Source organism: Dryobates pubescens, chromosome 5, assembly GCF_014839835.1.
Source record: "Dryobates pubescens isolate bDryPub1 chromosome 5, bDryPub1.pri, whole genome shotgun sequence".
In the NCBI taxonomy this organism is placed as follows: Eukaryota; Metazoa; Chordata; class Aves; order Piciformes; family Picidae; genus Dryobates; species Dryobates pubescens.
The window spans coordinates 27,043,179-27,064,424 of record NC_071616.1 but is presented as its reverse complement, the minus strand read 5'-3'; positions in this window follow the sequence as shown (position 1 = coordinate 27,064,424).

Sequence of the window (21,246 nt, the reverse complement as noted above, 5' to 3'; positions counted from 1 at the left end):
GTTTTGTGTCTATTGAACTGCTTAAAGATCAGGTGGCCTGAGAAGTTTGAGAAACTCTGGTGCAGTCATACCCTGGAGTTCCTTTGTCAAACATGGCACATCCATTGTGGACTAAATGGGTTGAGTTGTGGGTGGGGGGTTGCTTGTGGGTTGGGGTTTTTTTGTTGTTGTTGTTTGGTTTTTAAGGGTTTGTTTGTTTGTTTGTTTTTAAACTGATGAGACAGCAGACTTTCATTTTATAAGTGAGTGTCAAGAAGTTGCAGAATTTATTTTGGCTGCAGCCTTCTAGCTGTTCCCTGCTGTGGCTGTGGTCATTACATAGAGTCCTTAGTTATTTGTGACACCGAAATTTTTTTCCACTTAGGTAATAATTAATGCTTCTGGATTAAATCTGTTTAAAGAAGAATACAAAGCACAGTAGAGTTATATTGTACCTGCCATTTATAAGTGTCCAGTGATCCTCCAACACTGCGATTCATGGAGCTGAAAGAAATGATTTGCCTAAAAAATCATTACTGCTTATTCTGCCTGTGGAACCCCCTAATTCCTGTTACACATGTCAGCATATTATGACTGGAAGTTGTCAAGTTCTAATTACTAAAATTTCATTTTTCTGTCTTTTCATGCTGTGTTTGAGAACTATAGGTTGGAAATAATTCTCTAGCTAAATTTCTTCAGACGATAAACTGAACTATTTGTGTACTCCCTCACAATTTCTTTCTAAATTTGTACTCACATTAGTGTATTTCTCTTTCGTTATGTTTCTCTAAGAGATAGAATAAATATTTTCTTCCTCAAACCACTGTCCATTTTAAAGAACATAATCTGAGTTGACAGCAGATAGATTTGATGCAAAAGTATTTTTTTACCCACTGATTTGATCAAAACATGGATTATTTAAAAGGAGGAGGAGGAATAGGCAAGGTTAGTAGAAAACAAAATGCACAAAAAGCTCTTACCATTTCATGTGGTTAAATAACCTTGACACTGGAAAATATTTTTGTCATCCTCCTCGAAACAGGAATTTGTTGACACAATGTTCAATAATAGAGATACAGCACTAATGTTAACATACTGCAAATACTGCACCAAATAGTATCTATTGATCCACCTGTTATTATGCTTGTGACTGAAATGCTGTATGTAAAGTAAAGGAAACCAGTTTCCAATTTAAGTCATTAATAGATTGGTTTGAAATTTATGTTACACATGTCCAACAAATCAAGAATAAAAGCATGTGAAAGGCTGTGTAGTCTGTATTGAATTACTCATTCCTTCCACAGTAAAAGCCTTTAGCTAGAGATTGACCAAAGAATTTTAAATATCTCATTATATATATGTCATTGTTCAAAGTGTCCCTAAATGGGATTAAACAATAGTCACTCAAGAGTTTCCTGCAATGTCTGTTCCCCCTCCTCAGCCTCCCTGCCCCTCCTCACCTTGACTTAAATTAAGGCTAATGATATGTTTTCAGTGTAAGGTAAAAGAAGGATTTTCTTTGAATGGCTTTCCAACATTTAAAAATCTAATTCATTGTAAGTACTTCTATCAAATGATTACTTATTTCATCTCATTGTCTTAGAGGATTTAACTCTAAAACACACATGTTTGATATGGGTTTAATGACCATGTTATAAACTAAAACTAGCTGAAGCAATATTCACCTACAAATGTGTGTTTGTGCTCAGAATTAAAAATGATGCTAGGACTAAATTCCAGAGAATAATAGATTGTTATTTTTTAACTACTATTTTCCCTCTTGTGTGTGCTAGCTTTTCTTGGATGCTGATTCTTCAGCAGAAAAGTAGGAGATAGCGTTGTGTGCTACAGGGCAGAGTGAGGAAGGGGGACAGCAGAAGGAACAGTGGAGTGAGGCTATTTTTGGACAGATGGCTACTTTTGAATACCACCTCAATGACACTACACATTTTTAAGCAATAGCCATTTTCAAAAGCATTCTCCTTTCTTAACCCTATGTAAAAATATTTCTGCAACCATAGGCATAGTAACATTAAATATTTTTATAAGGAGGGAAGAAGCAAATATTTGTGGTTTCTCACAAAAAAAAAAAAAAAGTTGGGATAATTAAGGTAGTGAACATATTGTGCTGCTATATTGGTTCAGTCACCTGATCTGTCTCTCCCATCACTATTTGCACGATATACATGGTTTTGACGGGCTTGTGATAGACTGCTGTCTGAAATTCTTTAATCTGGGTCTCCTGTTTGGCAGTGCAGCAGACTTTGCTATTTTGGGTTTTTGAAATGGAGCCATACTCTGGGAGGATAAACGATAGCTGTGACTCTGTACTGACTCATCAGTATGAAGGAAAGCCAGGTAAACTTTAAACCTACAATGGTCCCGTTTGTGCTGCTACTTGTGTAGCAGAAGTAATCCCAGTGAAATCTGTGGCATTACACCTGCATGTATGCCTCAGAATCAGGCCCAAATAGTTTCAGTTTAAGGATATCATAAGAATAAAAGAGCATTTAAACCTGCAGGGGGTATTTGGGGAAATATTCACATTGAATGTGGACTACTTCTCAGTGTATAACTCTCCAGATCTCAGATAGAACTCAAAGATGAGATTGCAAAATGGGAGAGAATTCAGAGCAGAAGGGCATTGACTCCATTGCCTTTCTAGCTGGGTCAGTAGACATTTCCTCGAAACTGTTTTTTCCTATGTAACTCTAGCAGGAAATGTGACCATCTGATTTTCTGTGGATAGATTTGGAGCACTGTATTGTTGAAAACAGCTAACATTAGAAGGTGGGATGTGCCAGTTCGCTATCGCTTTCTTTTGAAGGGACTTATCAAGTCTTTCCAGTGTATTCACCGAGAGAGCCATTTATCATTGGAATGGGCTGCCCAGGGTGGTGGTGGAGTCACCGTCCCTGGAGGTGTTCAAGAGGGGATTGGACATAGCACTTGGTGCCATGGTCTAGTCATGAGGTCTGTGGTGACAGGTTGGACTCGATGATCTTTGAGGTCTCTTCCAACCTTAGTGATACTGTGATATTGCATGGTGGTTTTTTGGGTTTGGTTTGTGTGTTTTTCTTTTTTTTTTTTTTTTTCCCCTCCAGAGCATTGCAAGAATGTTAAAACCTTAATTTAGCTAGAATTTTTTTAAGAGATGAAGAATGAATCTACAGCTAAAAGGGAAAGTGGAGTCTGCAAACTTTATATGAACATACTATCAAAAAGAAAGTCTTCTAAAACAGTCTGTATATGAATAACTAAACACTTTTCCTTAATTTGTTTTGAGTGTATTATTTGTGGTTATCCCCTGCTTGTGTGCACAAGGTGTATAAAGAACCTCAATTCTGTTAAGGGACAGGATACAGATGAAATCCTTGGGGCAGATCCTTTTCTTCAGCCCTTATACTGGATCTGTTTCTGACATTCAGCTGAGTGTGCAGCAATTTGAACACTGTTTTGATGGCAAAATCCATTTATGATATTCCCCATTCCTCCTCTGTACTTTGCTGCATTCAAGGCTGAAGAGACCAATTGCAAAGATGACCTGTAAAGTGACTCTTTGGCATAGCCTGTCTTTAATCCATGTTTGCCACTGAAGAAAAGAGCATGCTGTCAAGGCCTTCTTCTTGCTTGTATCAGAGAAGCCTGTAATCAATCAAAGGAAGCACTTTTCCCCCTTCTCTCTTTCACAAATAGAAAACCCAGAAAATCTGTTGTGGGATTTTTTGAGCATTGTTACCAAACAAAAATGAAAGACTTTCAAAGGTTGCTCCTATAAGACTGGGTTATTCAATACTCCTTTACTCCTATAGACTCTATGGGATTTCCATTGCAAGTTACAAAGGTGTTACATCCCAAAGCATCTTAGACAGTTATCAAAATGAAAACAATAATAATAATAAAAAAGCCAAACACACAAAAAAATCAAAGCGCACAGATTTTATACCATATATCCAGCAAATCAGCTGTGAATAAAATTGCTGATTTTGTTTTGTAGCAGACACAATTTTCTAGCTGTGAATGTGTAGGGCAACTGTCTTGTGTTTCTGAAAGAGCCTTCAAAAATGGAAAGATTCAGAGAGTTTGCAGTGAATGTTTCTCAAAATTTGCATGAGACTGTGTAATTTTCCTCTTGTTAATCGTTATTTTCCTTCTTAAAATATTTCAGTCAAGTAACGGCAATGATAGTATGATGTGGATTAGCTTTACATATTTGTTTACATTTAGTATTTACATTGCAGTCAAGCATAGCAGCTCTCCTCAGGGAATGATCTCTATTGACTGCCTCCAATACAAATAGCTGAGTGCTTCTGTCCTGATCTGATTCTTGTAGCAGAGCTGCTCTCACACTTGGGATTCTCTGCTGGATGGGAGCAGCATCTTGCAGGTCACATCTGAGACTCCTTACCTTAAAGACTTCACAGGAGCCGGCCCTCAAAGGCTGCAGTGCAGCAAAGATTTAAGTGTATTTTAAGTTCAAGCTCATCTTGGCAGAATTAAGATCCTGAAATTTAAGTGACTAATTCATGCAGCATGAATGGCAAATAATCTATATAACCAGCCTGTGAACAACTTAAAGGCTGAAAGCTCTTGCTCCTAGCCTGTGCATGAAATAAACACAGAAGAAGCTTGGCTTCAGTTTGCACAGAAGATTCACTAATCATAAAGTAAATGGGGGCAAGAGAGGACAAAGTGGTGATGAGGGCAAGGAGAAATAATTTTTTAGTAAATAGTTTCATTTGTTAAAATATTTTTTTTTGTTGTCAGGGTGTAATTGAACTGCTTGGCATTCAAAGTTATAGAGAAGCTGTACTATAGAAAAAAATGTGTACATGTGAGCTCCAAGGGCAGTAAGCAAATCTGTGAAGAAATCATAGCCTTAATGCAAAATTTATAGGAGCTTATTTCCAACTAGGTAATAGTGTACAAATTCCTCAGGACCAGAGATGAGTTAAAGGAAGATGTCATGCAGGGGGACACTGCAGAAAACAACCCATCAGCTGCTACCTCACGTGACAGACCCAGAGGCAGCTCCAGAGCCATTAACACAACTGCCTGGGGAGTTTGACAAGGAAAAAGATTCTGACACTGTAATAATATCTGCCAGCACTTGGCATCTGTGCCCATGATGGCCAACCATTCTCCATGGGTATTGACTCCACTGCTGGAAAAGGGAGGAAAAAGAGAGCAGAAGCAGAAAATTACAACTTCATAATTGAAATGGTAATTTTAACAGAAATTTAGATCTGGGAAACACAAACCATTTGTATATGCATATTTGCAATTTTTATCAAAAAAAAAAAAAGAAAAAAGAAAAAGGCAGTATCAAAAATATGTACTTAAAAAATATTCTGGGAACATTTGATTTCATAGGTATAATGTAGGCTTCACAAAGCATGCATGACCTGACCTCGTTCTAGAACTAGTTGCTTATTTCTAGGGTGAAAATTATTCTGTTTCATTTGCATACGCATTTTTTCCTGTTTGCAGTCAGTTTGATAATCTGAACATCAACCAAAGTGTAGTAGTAAGCACTAAGTAAATAGTAAGTAAATCTAACAGTTCCTAAGGGGACATCATGGTATTTGGAAACAGGCAGGACTAGAAAGAGTTTCCATTTTGAGAAGCGGCTTTTTCAGCTGAGATGCTGCAAATGGCTGAAGGTTGGACACTGCCCACTGTTCTGTAATGGTTAATTTACAGGGGATTCCCCAAACCCATTGGAAATCTGATCGTCTAGCAGTTTGAAAACTGCAAAATTTGGTTTTGAGCATGTTGACTATTTGAAATCATGGTCCAGCACTTTATTCCATTGTCAATTTTTTCTGAATAGTTTTTCTACCGCTACTGATTCAGGCCCCATTAATTCCCTGAGGGATATGACTAGGTGTTTGTGCCTGTGGTTTCTGATGTCCAAGTAAAAGACTGGTCTAGCAGGTCCAGCTGCTGTAGACACTTTGTTGAGCACACAATTTTACAACCTTGCTTTCTTAATATTGTTTGCAAAAATCTGCAAAAATACCTGCTATCTTTTGAGCCAATCTGCATTTTTAATCTGAACTCACATATAAAAATGTCTGCAGCACCAACATTTGTCCATCTCTTATCACACCAACAGGACACAGCATGAAGAAAAGGAATGTGCAGTATACATCCTTGTTTGAGCCCAGAGTCCTCTCCACAACTTACATTTTGAAAATGACTTCCTCTTCACCCTGAAACCATTTGTCTTATTTGTTGCTCTTGTGATGCTGAAAGAGCTCCCTGCTCATCGTGGCTGCAATTATCATTATGGCTGAACCACCAGTACTGGAAGTAAGAGTTTGGCTCTTGAGAATAGAAGGCTATAGCCTCTAGCATGTTGTTCCAGTCCACTGGCATCTTAACTAGATAGCACTAGTTTTAGCATAAAATCCGTATTCCTAACCTTATGGAGGAGTAAGGCAAGTTCTGTTTTCTTTTTCCTTCTATTGAAAACATCAAGCAGCCCGACACAAAGTTCATGAGATTAAAGAATATTTTGCTGTCGGCTTTTTGCCTCCGTATCTGTGTCATTTACCTGTACCCTGCAAAGGGTGCGGTTCACTCTGCAACAGCAAGAGGTAGTGAGAGAATAACCCTATCCTGAGAATAAACTGAATAATTTATTATTTAAATGAGATTTTGTGAGGTAAAATGATGAATCCGGTACAGCCCCCTTCTGAGTTTTAAACATTGTTTCTTCGAAGGCATAAATTTGCTTTGCAAAGGTTTCTTGATCTGCTGTAGATGGTATTCCTAATTATGCTACATGGTGACAAAACCTAAAGAGGGAGTCAGATGTGTGCTCTACAGTACTTGAGAATTTAAGTTAAATCTGTAATTCCTCCCCCCCCCCCTTCCCCGCATTTCCTTAGAGAAATTAGCTATTCTATTCACTGCATAAATTTTCAGGTTTTGCTAGCACGACACTCAGGGTGTTGAATTTTTTATGACAAAAATGCTGTAATAATTGTTGAACAGATGTAAGTGTTGGAGAGTGGGCTCTGGCAGACCTCATGAAACCTCTATTAGCAATTTAACCCTGTCACTACTTGGATGAAATGGAAACAGAAAAGTGCAGAGTTTTGAACTGTTTTGTTCAGACAGCCACAAAGGGTTCCCAGGTGGAACCTGGGACCTTTAAATGACCTTTAATTAGACATATTCCTAATGAAAGCTGAGATTAAAAGAAAAAAAAAATCTTAATGAGCACTAACTCCATATTGCAGTACTATTAGGACTTTTGACTGTGATGTGAGAAGCTGCAAGTAATTCTGGATGGAGATATTCCAGTCCAGTAATCTGTGCTCTCTAAAATGTTCTTAGAACCTAATCCTCCATTTTTAGGTCTGTCTCCATAATTCACCTCCCTTTCAGTTCATTTTCAGGTCTGTCTCCATAATTTGCCTCCCCTTCAGTTCACCTGAATTAACAAATGGTGACAAGAAAAAAACTTTATTTTCAAAAAACTGGAGGAACTTTAGATTTTCCAGGTCTGCTGTATTAAATAAATGGCTTTTGAAGCCTGCAAGTAAGCATTTAGCAGAAAAAGGGAAAAAAATTAAAAAATAAAAAAGGATTAAAAGCATTTATGGAAACACTCTTGATTCACTGCCTGAAGAGAAAGTGGTAGCCCATCAGCAGTGTCGCCACAGGGCAGGGCTTGTGGCTATTACTGAGTTAACTGAATGAACTGCCTGTCCTGCAGATAGATGATATCGAAAGGTGTTTCCCTGTAGCTTTGTACATGAGGCAGAGATTAGACATTTTGTGCATTTGTGTGCAGGGAAAAAGACAGAAGCATGCACACGCTCTTATGGGCATCCATATAAGCACACTCATTCCTGAAAACATGAATGAATTTAGATCTAGTATTGGCAAATGGGTCTTGTCTTGAAATAACTTCTTTGATAGAATACAGTAACTAGTAAACTATTACTTATGCATTTCTAAGACCAAATTCTCTGTGTGCTTGTTGGGGAGAGACAGACAAACAACTGCACCACGCAGGAGTAACATAAAATAGTAGGATTATTTGAAGATATTTTGTAAGATGCATATATTCTGAATTTTTCAATTTAGTGGATAGGTTTGGTACGGTGAATTCCACTTTGCTGTTTCAATTGGAGTTAGGAAAGGAGCATAAATAAAGAAATAATACGCTAGAATCTAGAACAGAGGTAAAGATGCATAAGCCTATCCTGAATGATGTTATCTATCCTGGGAATGAGGTTATTTTTCTTGGTTTTATCTGGAGTGCACAAAAGGCAAAACTTTTTTTTTTTTTCCCCTTGTATGTGTTAATACATATAAAATCTATGTGTGTGCCTGCTCCATCTGCTTTTGTTTTACATGCCCCTGTGGTGCTCAGTGAGGCATGGGGAATTTTAGTGCAGTGGCTCAGAAGTTTGTGGATAAAATCAGGCAAATTATATTCTGGCTCTAATTTATGGTACACATGATAACACGCATCTGTAGGACAAGTTATTAAAAACAAAACAAAACTTTAATTTGTCCAAATCTGTGCATGTATTACATATTCTACTATGCTTCTCTAGAATGATACGGTTTTCAAGGGCTGGAAAGAAAGTTAAACATCTGGCTATTTCTTTACCATTTACCCAGTGACCTTAGTGAGTATAAACAGGTATTTCAGTGCATCTACATTACCAGGAACATATGCAAACAGTTATAGGTGGACTGCTTCAGAAACATACTTTCACAACCTTTCCATGTGTGCAGCTTATGTACAGCTTGGCTTGTTTTGTTTGGTTGGTTGGGTTTTTTTCTGCATTTTAAAAATTTTCTCTGCTTCTTTTTGTTGTTGTTTCCTATTTATGCTGTGTTCTTGGACCCTTATAAATAAAGCAAGCCTAAGTAGGAAGCAATGTCTAGTAGAAATGTAGCAGAAAGTGAGGGAATAGTCTACAGAATATTTCACTAAATGCATCTGATTTTGTTTTCAATTTACCTGCTGCGTGTTACCTGTATAGATATAGCAACTAAAATGGTTTGTTTTGAATGATTTATTTGAGCGACTGTTCTCATCCCCAGAACAGAGCCTTTCTAGTTACACTTTTATTTCAGATTTAATGAAAGAGTTGCTGTACTTTGCAAGGTGCAAAGGACCATCTGTACTGTGTCACTCTGTAAAGCTGATGTCATAATTTAGGAAAGAACATATGCAAAACTTGCTCTACAGTTGAATTCCCCCTCCCCTAAAACAAACCCCAAATCTCAACCCCCAAAATGTGCCTTCTGACATTGCAAGGCATCTTGTGGCTTTTGCAAATTTGGATGTCAGATATTCTTAGAAAGGGCTTATTTGGTTTGTTATCAATTTGTCAGTCAGTATTGAAATCTGCTCTTATTTCCCAGGCTTTGAAGAAGCTCTTTATCTCCTCCAGACTCCTAGAGAGACCTTTGCACATATTACATCTATTTACATTATTTGTTTAAACAAGATGAATATTTAGGAAAGCATGAGATGCCTAAAGCTGTCCAGCTAGAAGGAAATTGAATACCTGAGGAATGGACTTGGAAGTTTGAATTCATTGCTTCTAAATGTGCATTTTCTTTCCTCTTACTTCCTGGCCCAGGCATTTTTTGCAACCTGGTGGAAGTGCATTGGGCATAGAGCTAAAAATACACAATGTCACTTAAATGTACAACCAGCCATGCAAAAAAGAGAAGATGTTCTCAGTAAGTACCCTGTAAAACTGGCAGCAGGGAATATTGCCCTTTAGAAGCCTGTATATAAATGTTTACTGATGCACCAGAAAAGTTAGCAGGAGTTAAATTTACAGATATATTTTAATTAATCTTGTTTTCAATAATAAAAAGTACAAAGAATGTATATCTATAGGAAAGAGCTAATAAAAGAAATCAATCTGCTATTTACAGAATTATAGAATCACAGAATGTTAGAAGTTGGAAGGGACCTCCAGAGATCATCATCCAACCCCCTTGCCAAAGCAGGAACACCTAGGGTAGTCTGCACAGGAATGCATCCAGGCGGGTTTTTTAGGTCTCCAGAGAAGGAAACTCCACAACCTCTCTGAGCAGCTTGTTCTAGTGCTCTGTCACCCTCACTGTAAAGAAGTTTTTCCTCATGTTAAGGTGAAACCTTCTATGTTCAAGTTTGTATCCATTGTTTCTTGTCTTATTACTGCACACCACTGAAAAGAGGTTGGACCCCTCCACTTGATGCCCACCCCTGAGATATTTATAGACATTGATGAGATCCCCTCTCAGTCTTCTTTTCTCAAGACTAAACAGCCCCTGGTCTCCCAGTCTATCTTCACAGGGGAGATGCTCAAGTCCCCTAATCAGTTATCTGTATTAAGGTCACACTAAGGTCACAGTTGGAAACTGAAAAACTAGAAGGAAGCTGGTAGGCAAATGCACTTGCCACTCTGGCAAGGGCTGTAGAAACGTACTAGAGGACAGGTGCTGTTGTACAAGGTTATGATATGAACAGATGAAGAATTACTTGGTTTTGCTCAAAACAATAGCGTCACACAGCCAAAATTCTAACCCATGGTTCCTAAAAAAGCTTCCAGGTAATTCCTGCCATTCCTGTTCCCTCAAGTATAACACTGTGCTTGGACACCTGGATGTCAAAAGATATTGTTTGTGCTGGGTTGGCACTCTGGAAACAAATCTTTACTTGACAGCAGCATACTCTATTGTAAGGAAGAGTATAGGAATATTGTACAAGCTGGAGACTTTTTACCAGTGACACTGAAACATGAACACTCAAACAAGTTGGCTATGGGTTGAGTATGAAACACTCTCAGTAACAAGATCAAATCTATGTTCAAGAGCTGGAAGCCAAAGTGAAGCAGCCCTTTTCCTTTTCTGAAAAGTCTGTATGCCTCTTGGTTGAGAACTGAAGAAAGAGAAACATAGCCTAATGTGTTCCTGAGACCAGGTCATTACAAAGCTGTAGATTAGAAACTGTAAAAAGAAAAGTCCTAAGGAAGTGGCACTTAAGTTAATGAAAACTAGAATTCTCTTGTCATAAGTCAGAGAATTAATCTACAGAAAAAGTTCAAACTTCATTTTATCATGTCATCTGCTTACAAGGTTTGACTAAGTGGTTAATGCAGAAAAAGAATATATTCCCAGAATTTGAGCAGTAATTCAGTCCATTTTAACTGGAAAGTGATCTGCATTTCGAAAGATTTTAGTTACTGATTTTCAGTGTTTATCTTTGCCCTCCAGGAATCAAATCAAAGTGGGATTCTCACATGAACATCCAAGGAGAGAAAAAAAAAAAAAAAGAAAGAAAAAAATTAGAAACAAACTTTGAGTCTCAAAGAACATTAATATTGAAGTCATATACACAACTGAAACACGTCATGGGGAAAATCCCAAGATCAAGCCATTTCCCAGAGACATTTGTCTCAGTACTCAGGTATGAGTCCTATTTCCAAACACTGTGTTTGCCTTGTTTTGTACTGGTATGGTCAAAGGAAAAGGTATGTAATTGACTTTTTGGGTTTGGACTCTAAGTTTTACCTATTTCTTATTCTCACCTGTGGTGACTTTACCATCTTTTATTTTCCATGCTAGGATGGCTTGCTTAATTATGATCCTGAACTCTGATGGTTCTCCAATTGACATGGCTTTTTACCAGTCATACATTGACTTGTTCTTTGGACAAAACTCCTCAGTTGATACCTTTTCATGGGCAGAAACAGAGATAATTTTTCTTCACTGTATGTGGATCATGCCTTACCTAAGCTCAGTGCAAACCTGGGGTCAGTTTTACTGTGTTAAAACTCTTTATATCATTGGCGTGTGTCTGCACTAGAACTTTATATTGCTGTAGCTACAACAGCGCAACTTCACTGGTGCAGGCATCAGTGTAATTAATGCTGGGGGCACAACAGCCTGATTGGCTTTATTCGTAATGAAGACTAAAGATGGAGCTTTCAAAAGTGCTGAAGTGACTTAAAAGAGTAACTTACTTTGTATTGCAGGTCACTGATTCCTTAATCACCCTCAGCTCAGTCAGTGGAGCATGAGACTCTTAATCTCAGGATTGTGGGTTCAAGCCTGCAGCGGACAGGCTGCAGTGTTTTGGGGGTTTTTTTTGGGCTCCTCAGTTTAGGAAGGATGTTGACTTGCTGGAGTGTGTCCAGAGAAGGGCAACAAAGTTGGTGAGGGGCTTGGAACACAAGCCCTGTGAGGAGAGACTGAGGGAGCTGGGGTTGCTTAGCCTGGAGGAGACTCAGGGGTGACCTTATTGCTCTCTACAACTACCTTAAGGGAGGTTGTAGACAGGAAGAGGTTGGTCTCTTCTCCCAGGCAAACAGCACCAGAACAAGAGGACACAGTCTCAGACTGTGCCAGGGGAGGTTTAGGCTGGAGGTTAGGAGGAAGTTTTACACAGAGAGAGTGATTGCCCATTGGAATGGGCTGCTGGAGGAGGTGGTGGAGTCACCATCACTGGAGGTGTTCAGGAGGGGACTTGATAGGGTGCTTGGTTGCATGGTTTAGTTGATTAGGCAGTGTTGGATGATAGGTTGGACACGATGATCTTGAAGGTCTCTTCCAACATGGTGTATTCTATTCTATATTAGAGGGATCATCAACAATCTTCCTACCTAACCGGGGGGCCACCAGGCCCCCCGGCCTTTGTTGTCACCACCACCATCACCCAGTGTGCACCATGGCCACTCACCAGTGATGAGAGGAGGATCCCTCAGCCCAGAAGGGCTCAGCTTAGGGCTTCTGCCTTTCCTGGGGGGGATTAAAAAGGGAAGTGGGTGGAGAGGGCCAAGCAGCCACACCTGGGGTGGGAGGAGACACCAACAGAGCCCAGGTGCTCTGGGATTTGAGGGGAAAAAGGGGAAAAATGGGGTGGGTGGGGTAGGGTAGGGTAGAAAAGGGGCAGACAGTGAAACCTGTGTTGTTGGGAAAGAATGGAGATTAGAATAATACTGAAGTAGGAGTTAAACAATGTCCATACAAGGAGATTTTATCCATACCAGCCAGAGTACTGTAGTCATATGGCTATATTCATAGTACAGAACTAGACTCTTTATTTCAGATAAGAAACTCTATAAGAAGTTATTTTTGTGGGACTTACCTAAATATCATATATGTATTCATATTGAAGTAGAGCACCTCTTGAACTGAAACAGCACAACCCTCTGGTGAACGAGCACTAGGGGATTTTGATAATCCAGCGCCCTAGCGTTGTTGTTCCTATGCTAGATAGTCAGGATTTTAGATGTGATCACGTTTTGTTGATGGTTTGGTTTTTTGTTTTCGGTTGTGTTTTTTTTCAGAGGGCTGATGGAAGAATTTATAAGCCAGTGGTGTCTGAACAAAGAAAATCTCAAATCATATGGCTTACTGGTTTCTTCTACAGAACAGAATGTCCTCACTAGCAAATGTCACTTGAGTTATAAGGAATCTACACTGGGTTTCAAGGAAAGGGAGAGTTTTTGCAAGAAGACCATTTTATTTCTACAGGCTACTGTATTTCTGCTAGCAGTGCTAGAAAAGCAAGATTATAGTGTGCGTGTTTAATACAAAAAGTAGATTTGCTGATATAACTGTTATTTTCACTGTTTATATTCAAATGGCTTTAAAAAAAATGCACATCAAAATTTATGGATAGTAAGAATGTGCAAATCAAAATACTTATCTTCCTTTTATAGACTAAAATCAAATTACTCCTCAGATTTTTCTGTTACTGAATATTAAATTGCAGTGTCTGTAAGTCACTTGCTTTTCTGAGAAATGTGTATTCCAAAACCAAAACTGAACACCACGCCAAGACTTTATAATGTTATAAAATTTTCTTAGCAATTATTACTTGTCCTAATATATCAGCCTTATATCATTCCTAAACCTGCCCATTGCAGGGCATAGTAGCTCACACCACAAGCAGATTCTTAATTAATTACTTTGTAGCCTGCTAGCTTAAAAATACAGGTCAAAAAATGATATGTTAACCTTTCAAATTTTTTTTTACCCTAATAAAATAATCAGCTTGTTTTGTGACCTGTAATTCTGGATCTGATTGAGTTTTCAATATACTGTAATTCACAGATTTTCTCCCCTCTAGCACTAGGTTTGTATCTGTCACATGGTTTTCAGTGTTCCTAATGAGCTGTTAACAAGCTGTCAATTACCTATGCAAATGAGGCAAGCAGAAATGGAAGGGTTGCTATACCTAGAGTTAAAGAGTTCTACCTTGGATTGTTACAAAATAAATCATTTCAGTTTTAATAGCTGTCTCTGCCCATGTGGCTTGTGTCAGGTAGGCACTTTTTCATTATAGTATTTACCTAGCAGTAAAATGCTGCAGGGGACTTTAGGGGTGATTAAAAAAGTTGAGGGGGAGGGGAACTCACACAAGCAACTTCACTCATTCCTAGTTTGCACCTTCTGCTCTTCTTGGGTCGGGGCTACAAGGGTACAAGCTGTCAGGTGTCCTTAGCCCTGCTGAAATCAATGACAGTTCAGGAGTTTAGGCCTGATCCTGATGGAGTATTTAACAAAAGTCCTTGTCAAGATATGTAAAGGAACATCAAGTGTATATAAAGAGAGGAGCTAGGAACTGAAATATTGAATTTTGGAGAGAAGGGTACATTTTATTTATGTATTCTAGGCCTCCTAAGAGCTTCCTGCAGAAAAGCCTAGCAGGAGGAATTTTGCACTTTTATTTGTGTTATACTGTAAGGAATTATTTCCTTTTTACTAAAGTCAATGAAATTTTGCCTTTCCCTTTGCTTTATCTTGCAATTGATGCTTACTGTAGAACATTTTGTGGTATTTTGTATGAAGAATGTTACATAAAATCAAATCGCATTCTGTTTATGACCCCCCCTGTAATAACAGTCTATCAATATTTCCATTATAAGCCCCTATTGTTGAGGGCTTTAAAACTCACCCATAAAAATTCACTCAAGACTGCAGCACCATTTACAAAGGATAAACATCACCTTGGCTATTTTTGAGATAAAATTAGTGAAATCAAGAATGGAAAGGCCTGTGTGACCAACCTAGTGGCTTTCTATGATGGTATAGCTATACATGACTGGACGAGAGAAGATCAACAGATGTCATCTCTCTGAACTTTTGTAAAGTCTCTGACATGGTACCCCACAACATCTGTCTCTTTAAAATGGAGAAATGGATTTGATGGTAGACTGTCCGGTGGATAAGGAATTGCTTGGGTGATTGCATACAAAGGGTAGTGGTCAACAGTTCAATGTCCAGATGGAGACAAATGACAAGTTGTGTCCCTCTTGGGTCTCTATAGGGATCAGTGCTGTACAATGTCTTCATCAATGATATTGACAGAGAGATTGAGGGCATCCTCATCAAAGTTGCAGATGACACCAAGCCGAGTAGTGTGGTTGACAAAGCTGAAGGATGGGATGCCATCCAGAGGGACCTAAACAGGTTGGAGAGGTGGGCTGAGGAGATTCCCATGAGGTTCAATAAAACAAAGTGCATGGTCCTGCACCTAGGTCTGGGCAATCCTTCATACCAATACAAGCTGGGGGATGATGAAATTGAGAGCAGCCCTGCAGAAAAATATTTGAGTGTGCTGGTGGAGGAGAAGCTGGACATGAGCCCACATGTGCACTGGCAGCCCAGAAGGCCAATCACATCCTGGGCTGCATCAAAAGAAGTGTGACCAGCAGGCTGAGAAAAGGGATTTTGCTCCTTTACTCTGTTCTGGTGAGACCTCAACTGGAGTGCTGTGTTCAGCTCTGGGGCCCCTAACATAAGAAAGACATAGACCAGCTGGAGAGGTTCCAGAGGGCTGAAGCATCTCCCCTGCCAAGACAGGCTGAAAGAATTGGAATTTTTCAGCCTGGAGAGGAGAAGGGTCTGGGGACACCTTACAGCTACATTTCAATATCCGATGGGGACCTACAAGAAGGCTGGGGATGCATTGTTTAGAAGGGCTTGTAGTAGTAGAATGAGAGGCAATGGGTTTAAACTGGAGCAGGGTAGATTAAAGTTGGACATAATGAGGAAATTCTTGACAGTAATGGTAGTAAAACACTGGAACAGGTTGCTCAAGGATGTGGTTGAGGCCCTGTCCCTGGCGACACTCAGTATCAGGCTTGATGTGGCCCTAGGCAGCTTGATCTAGTTGGAGGTCTCCCTGCTCACCGCCTGGGGGTTGGACAAGATGACCTTTGAGGGTCCCTTCAAACTTGATGCAATCTGTGAATATGTGAAATGTGATTTTTAGAGGTTTTCTCTGACTTTTAAGTATGTGTGTGCATATATGTATATTTATATCTTTAAAGATGGGTCAGAAACATCATTTCCACTATTTAAGAAAGAACTATCAAAAAGTACCTACACAAGTGAAAGGATTGTGTTGCTTTACTCCAGCCCATACCTAATCAAGGATGCTTGTTAAATCTTCTGGCAGGATCAGGCTCAAACTCCTCAATTATCATTGATTTCAGTGGTGTTAAGGACACCTGACAGCTGCTAGTCCCAAACCAAGACAACCAGAAGGTACAAACCAGGAAAGAATGAAGTTACTTACGTGAATTCCCCTCCCCCTTAACTTTTTAATTGCCTCCAAAGTCCCCTGCAGCATTTTATTACTGGGTAAATTTGCTAACTCAGCTGAAAGGTTGTTGGCACATGTACATTTCTTCTGTCCTTATGTCCATTATGTTTAAGGTTCAGAGGCCAGAAATTGTGCATGCTGAAGCCAGGAAGACTGGGGTGAGGCAGGGAGAAGTGTTCTGGTAGGAAGCCAGAAAGAGAGATATAATGACATGAAAACCAGTAAATAGAAATTAATTAAAAATCAAGAATGCCTTTTTAGACGGAAGAAACCCCAAAGAAATGTTCTGTGGGGGAATTAGCAGGCTAAATCTTTCACCGATCAATCTTGATGGAAGCTTTCTGGTCAAAATGTCAGTGTTAACTTTATTTTCTGCTGGTATGTACAATAATCCTTTTGTTCCATCTGCAAACACTAGGGGGTAAATTTTTAGCGTGATGCTTGGGGATTTAGCTGTAGGACTCCCATTAACGATAATGGGAATCATGTAGCTTGAGCACTCTGCATTGTGCTGAATATTTACCCCTCAGTTCAGAGCACTCTCTCGTTGAATTTTTAATTATATTTACAGATAAATTCCATAACCAAATATCATCAGCTCTCAAGCAGATTGTTTTATTAAAAGGTGCAGATTTCCAACTTCATTTTGAGCTGCAACCTACAGTGATTGGTTTAGCAACTGAGTAATTTTTTTTAAGTATCTATTTAATAATGCTGGATTTGTCAGCTTCAGAATGTTTGGGAGATGATAAATATTAGAAAACATCCCACCTTGCATGAATGTGCCAGAGAAATGCAAAACATAAATATTGTACCTTGTACTGAGCTTTCAAAAGGTGTGTCATGATGCATCTTCTCTACAAGCTTTTTCTGGGAAATGCTACTTCTGCATAAATCTGTGGTAAAATGAGCAGTAGTATACAAACATTCAGCAATACTATGACATGATCATGTGAATCTCATTAAGTTCAACAATGCCAAGTGCAAAGTCCTGCACCTGCATCAGGGCTAGCCCAAGCACAAATACAAGTTGGGCAGAGAATAGCCTGAGAGTCCTGCAGAGAAGGACTTGGGGGGTGTTGGTGAATGAAAAACTGAATATGAGCCAGCAATGTATTCTTGCAGTTAGAAGGCCAGCTGTACCTGGGCTGCATCAAAAGAAGTGTGGCCAGCAGGTCGAGGGACGTGTTCTCCCCCTCCTCTCTGGTTGATGAGACTCCACCTGCAGTAGTGCGCTCAACTGTGAGGCTCCCAGTGTAAGAAAGACACAGACCTGACTGAGTGGGTTCAGAGGAGGGCCATGAAAATCACCAGGTGCTGGAGTACTTTCCCTGTGAGGACACAATGAGAGTAGTGGGAAAAAGCAAAAGGGAGACCTTATAGTGGCCTTCTGTACTTTAAGGGGGCCTACAGGAAAGATGGGGAGGGGCTCATTATTAGGGAGTATAGTGATAGGATTTAGATTAGGTATTAAGAATAAATTCTTTACTGTGAGACTGGTGAGACACTGGAGCAGATTGTGGAAATAAGTTGTGGATGCCCCCTCCCAGAAAGAGTTCAAGGCCATGTTGGACAGGGTTTTGAGCAACCTGACCTAGTGAAAGTTGTCTCTGCTATGAGTTTGAAACTAGATGATCTTTATGTTCCCTTCCAACACAAACCATCATATGGTTGTATGATTGTATGACATAGAAGGTATAGTTTTGTTTGCATTTGTGAAGATGAATATACAAGTCAAAAATGTTAGGAGATTTGACCAAAGCCAAAGGATTTAATGTAGAGAGAACATCAGAGTTCAAGAGTCCCCTACTTCTGTGCTCTATGGCCTATACTTACACAAAATTCTAACACCAGTATAAGCAGATATAGAAGATATGGTACACATACTGGTCTGATAAACTCCTCCCTGAGGCACACTCACACTTTCAGTTGCCTTGCAGCTCTTACTTCCTGAAATAGCTACAAGCAGCTCTTCTGTGACCCTGTAGAAATAACCTGTGAAGTAGGAATGATTTTGCTGGTTTATTTCACATTTGTCTAGCTGGGACAGTAGAGATGCTCTTTGTTATAAGATACAGGTTAGGTTAATCTCACTTTCCAGATGTTTTGTAATGGAGATTTCAAGACAACTCAGCTGGTTGCAGAGGGCTGTGGTGTAACTATTTTTCTGATGCAGCTATGCTGGAGGACCTCAGGCCAGTCCTCAGCTGTTGTCAACAGAGGTATTACAACTAAGAGCGCAAACTATAACTTTTTAATGCTACTCATGACTGATGCAGTATACATGTCACTTTGGCTTGCACCAGTGGACTGGAATGATACAGAGCAATATCAAGATCAAAAAAGCTCAAAGGTGTTTTGACTGAGCCTTGTTGTGCCCTCCGGTTTCTTCTCATACAATGATTAGTTGTCCTCAGTTGAAAAGTGTTTCAAACTGTGTGCCCATAAAAAGCTTCCCTGCGTAGGAAGTTGCCTTTGAAGATTTCTTTGGTACTCTAAAGGGAACCAAGAGATTTATAAACTTAAAGTCCCTTCAAAATCAATGCATAAGAATTGCCCTCTTGTGAAAGAGTACACCTTGACTCCTTTAGGAAGTATGACGCTTTCTGTGAAGGGGTAACTGCATTCCAGCTACTGACTTGCAACTCCCTCCCAGGGTTTCTATTTTAATCCATTCAATTCATACTAAAATCATCAAAGTTCAGATAAAACATGTACTGCTTTCTCATGCTTCCCTGTAACCTATATGTGTGTTCCCAGAGTTCAGGTTTGCAGTCCTGTATTTCCCCCTATACTGGAGAAGGACTGGTGGAGCATCCATTTGATTTTGGTGGAACATAACTGACAATCCATCTCCATCACAGAATTGTCAGGGTTGGAAAGGACTCCAAGGATCATCTAGTTCAAATTCCACCCTGCCATGGGCAGGAACGTCCTCCAGCCTGGCCTTAAAAACATTCAGGGATGGGGTTTCCACTTCCACCCTGGGCAACCTGTTCCAGTGTTCCACCACCCTTATCTACCCTCCTCTAGTTTGGATCCACTTCCCCTAGTCCTATCACTATCCAACACCCTCAAAAGTCCTTCACCAGCTTTCCTGTAGGCCCCCTTTGGATATTGGAAAGCCACAATGAGGTCTCCTTGTGGACTTTATTCGTGGCAGCAGTCATGAATCAGGATTGATTCCCTCTCTCTGTCAGTGGAAATCCCCATTATGGTTGATAGCTGGAGATCAAACCATAATATCCTTTGGAACAAAAATGAATAGTGATCAGTCTCTCTTCCCAATGCTGGTGATTGACGGTAGAAGACAATGAGAGAAACTCTGCAATATTTTCCCAAAAAACCTTTTTTTTTGTATGCTAATCTTATATCTGAATATATATCCTAATCCTAGTATTCATACCTCTGCCCTGGGTAATCATCAGCCCATCTCTAATGTTTCTTTTGTTCAGAAAAGGTAAACTCTTCTCACTTTTCAATAGCAGATTACACAAAGGGAACTTTATGGTATATATTACACTCACAAAGCAGTTTTCTCCATCTTGCAATCACTTAAAAAAAAAAAAAAGAACTTTCTTCTTATCTCATCTTCCTTCCTGCATGAATGTCTGAGATAATCAATGAAGTTCCTGTGCAGAGAATAAATTGAGCTTGAATGGCTCCTCTTAAACTGTACAATCAAAGAAAGAGGAGGTTTTTGCTGATGATTTTGATATTCAGTTTAACTTTCTTCACCAGGCTGTCAGCTCAGTGAAAGTCAGGTCAATCTGACCACACTCTTCCTAAAGGATCCTCATCTGAATCATCTACTGGAGTATACATCTCATGACAAATCAATGACAGAATTGAGAGGTATGTACTTTGCCCAGAGACTCGGGGGCTGATTGTCTTTTGCCATGCATCTTATATAGCTGTTTAGGTGAGCACAGCATGGGTGTGAGGCAATGCCTGATAGCAATGGTAATGTTTAGTATCTGCATCCTGGTGACGTAAATCGCTGCCTGAAGATGCAGGACAACAGAGATGCAGACCTCTGCCTTAGAGATAAAAGTATTTTTGTCATGTCAGTTGTGCAGGGATATGGCACTCACACATACCAAGAAACTGGTTCTGTGAAAGGGTGGTAAACAATTTTAAACTAAGATTCTGAAGGGGTGATTCAGGAATCTGAGGGGTTTACAGTCCAGATGTTAGGAAACAAAACACTAAGCAAAGTATAAGACCTGTCCTTCCCTCTTTCAGTGTAATTTGAATTTCTTAGCCAGAAGCACTGGCTGCAAGTTTTGGGGTAGAGGGCTGTAATGGTCCTATGAAGTTACAGCATGGTGAGGCTGCTGCACAGAAGCAACGCCTGTAACAAATGTGACTAAACACACGCACAGCTTCCCCTTCTCCCCCACCAACACCCCCCCCCCCCCCCCCCCCCCAACCTTTTTCTGCTAAATTACCCACATCCAGCCAAAGTTCTCAGGAGTGAACAACAGTTGTTTGAATCAATTCAGATCTGTCTCAAGGGTTACTGCTCTCAGGCATTTACCAGTATAAGACTTTCCTGATGAAGATAAGAGAACTGTAGAGAAGAAACAAAACTCTGGGGCAAATATGGAGTACTGGAAAACTGGTTAGTTTGAGAGCGTTCCTTAAAATTCACCTTTGGTATTGCTGAAGTGGTACTT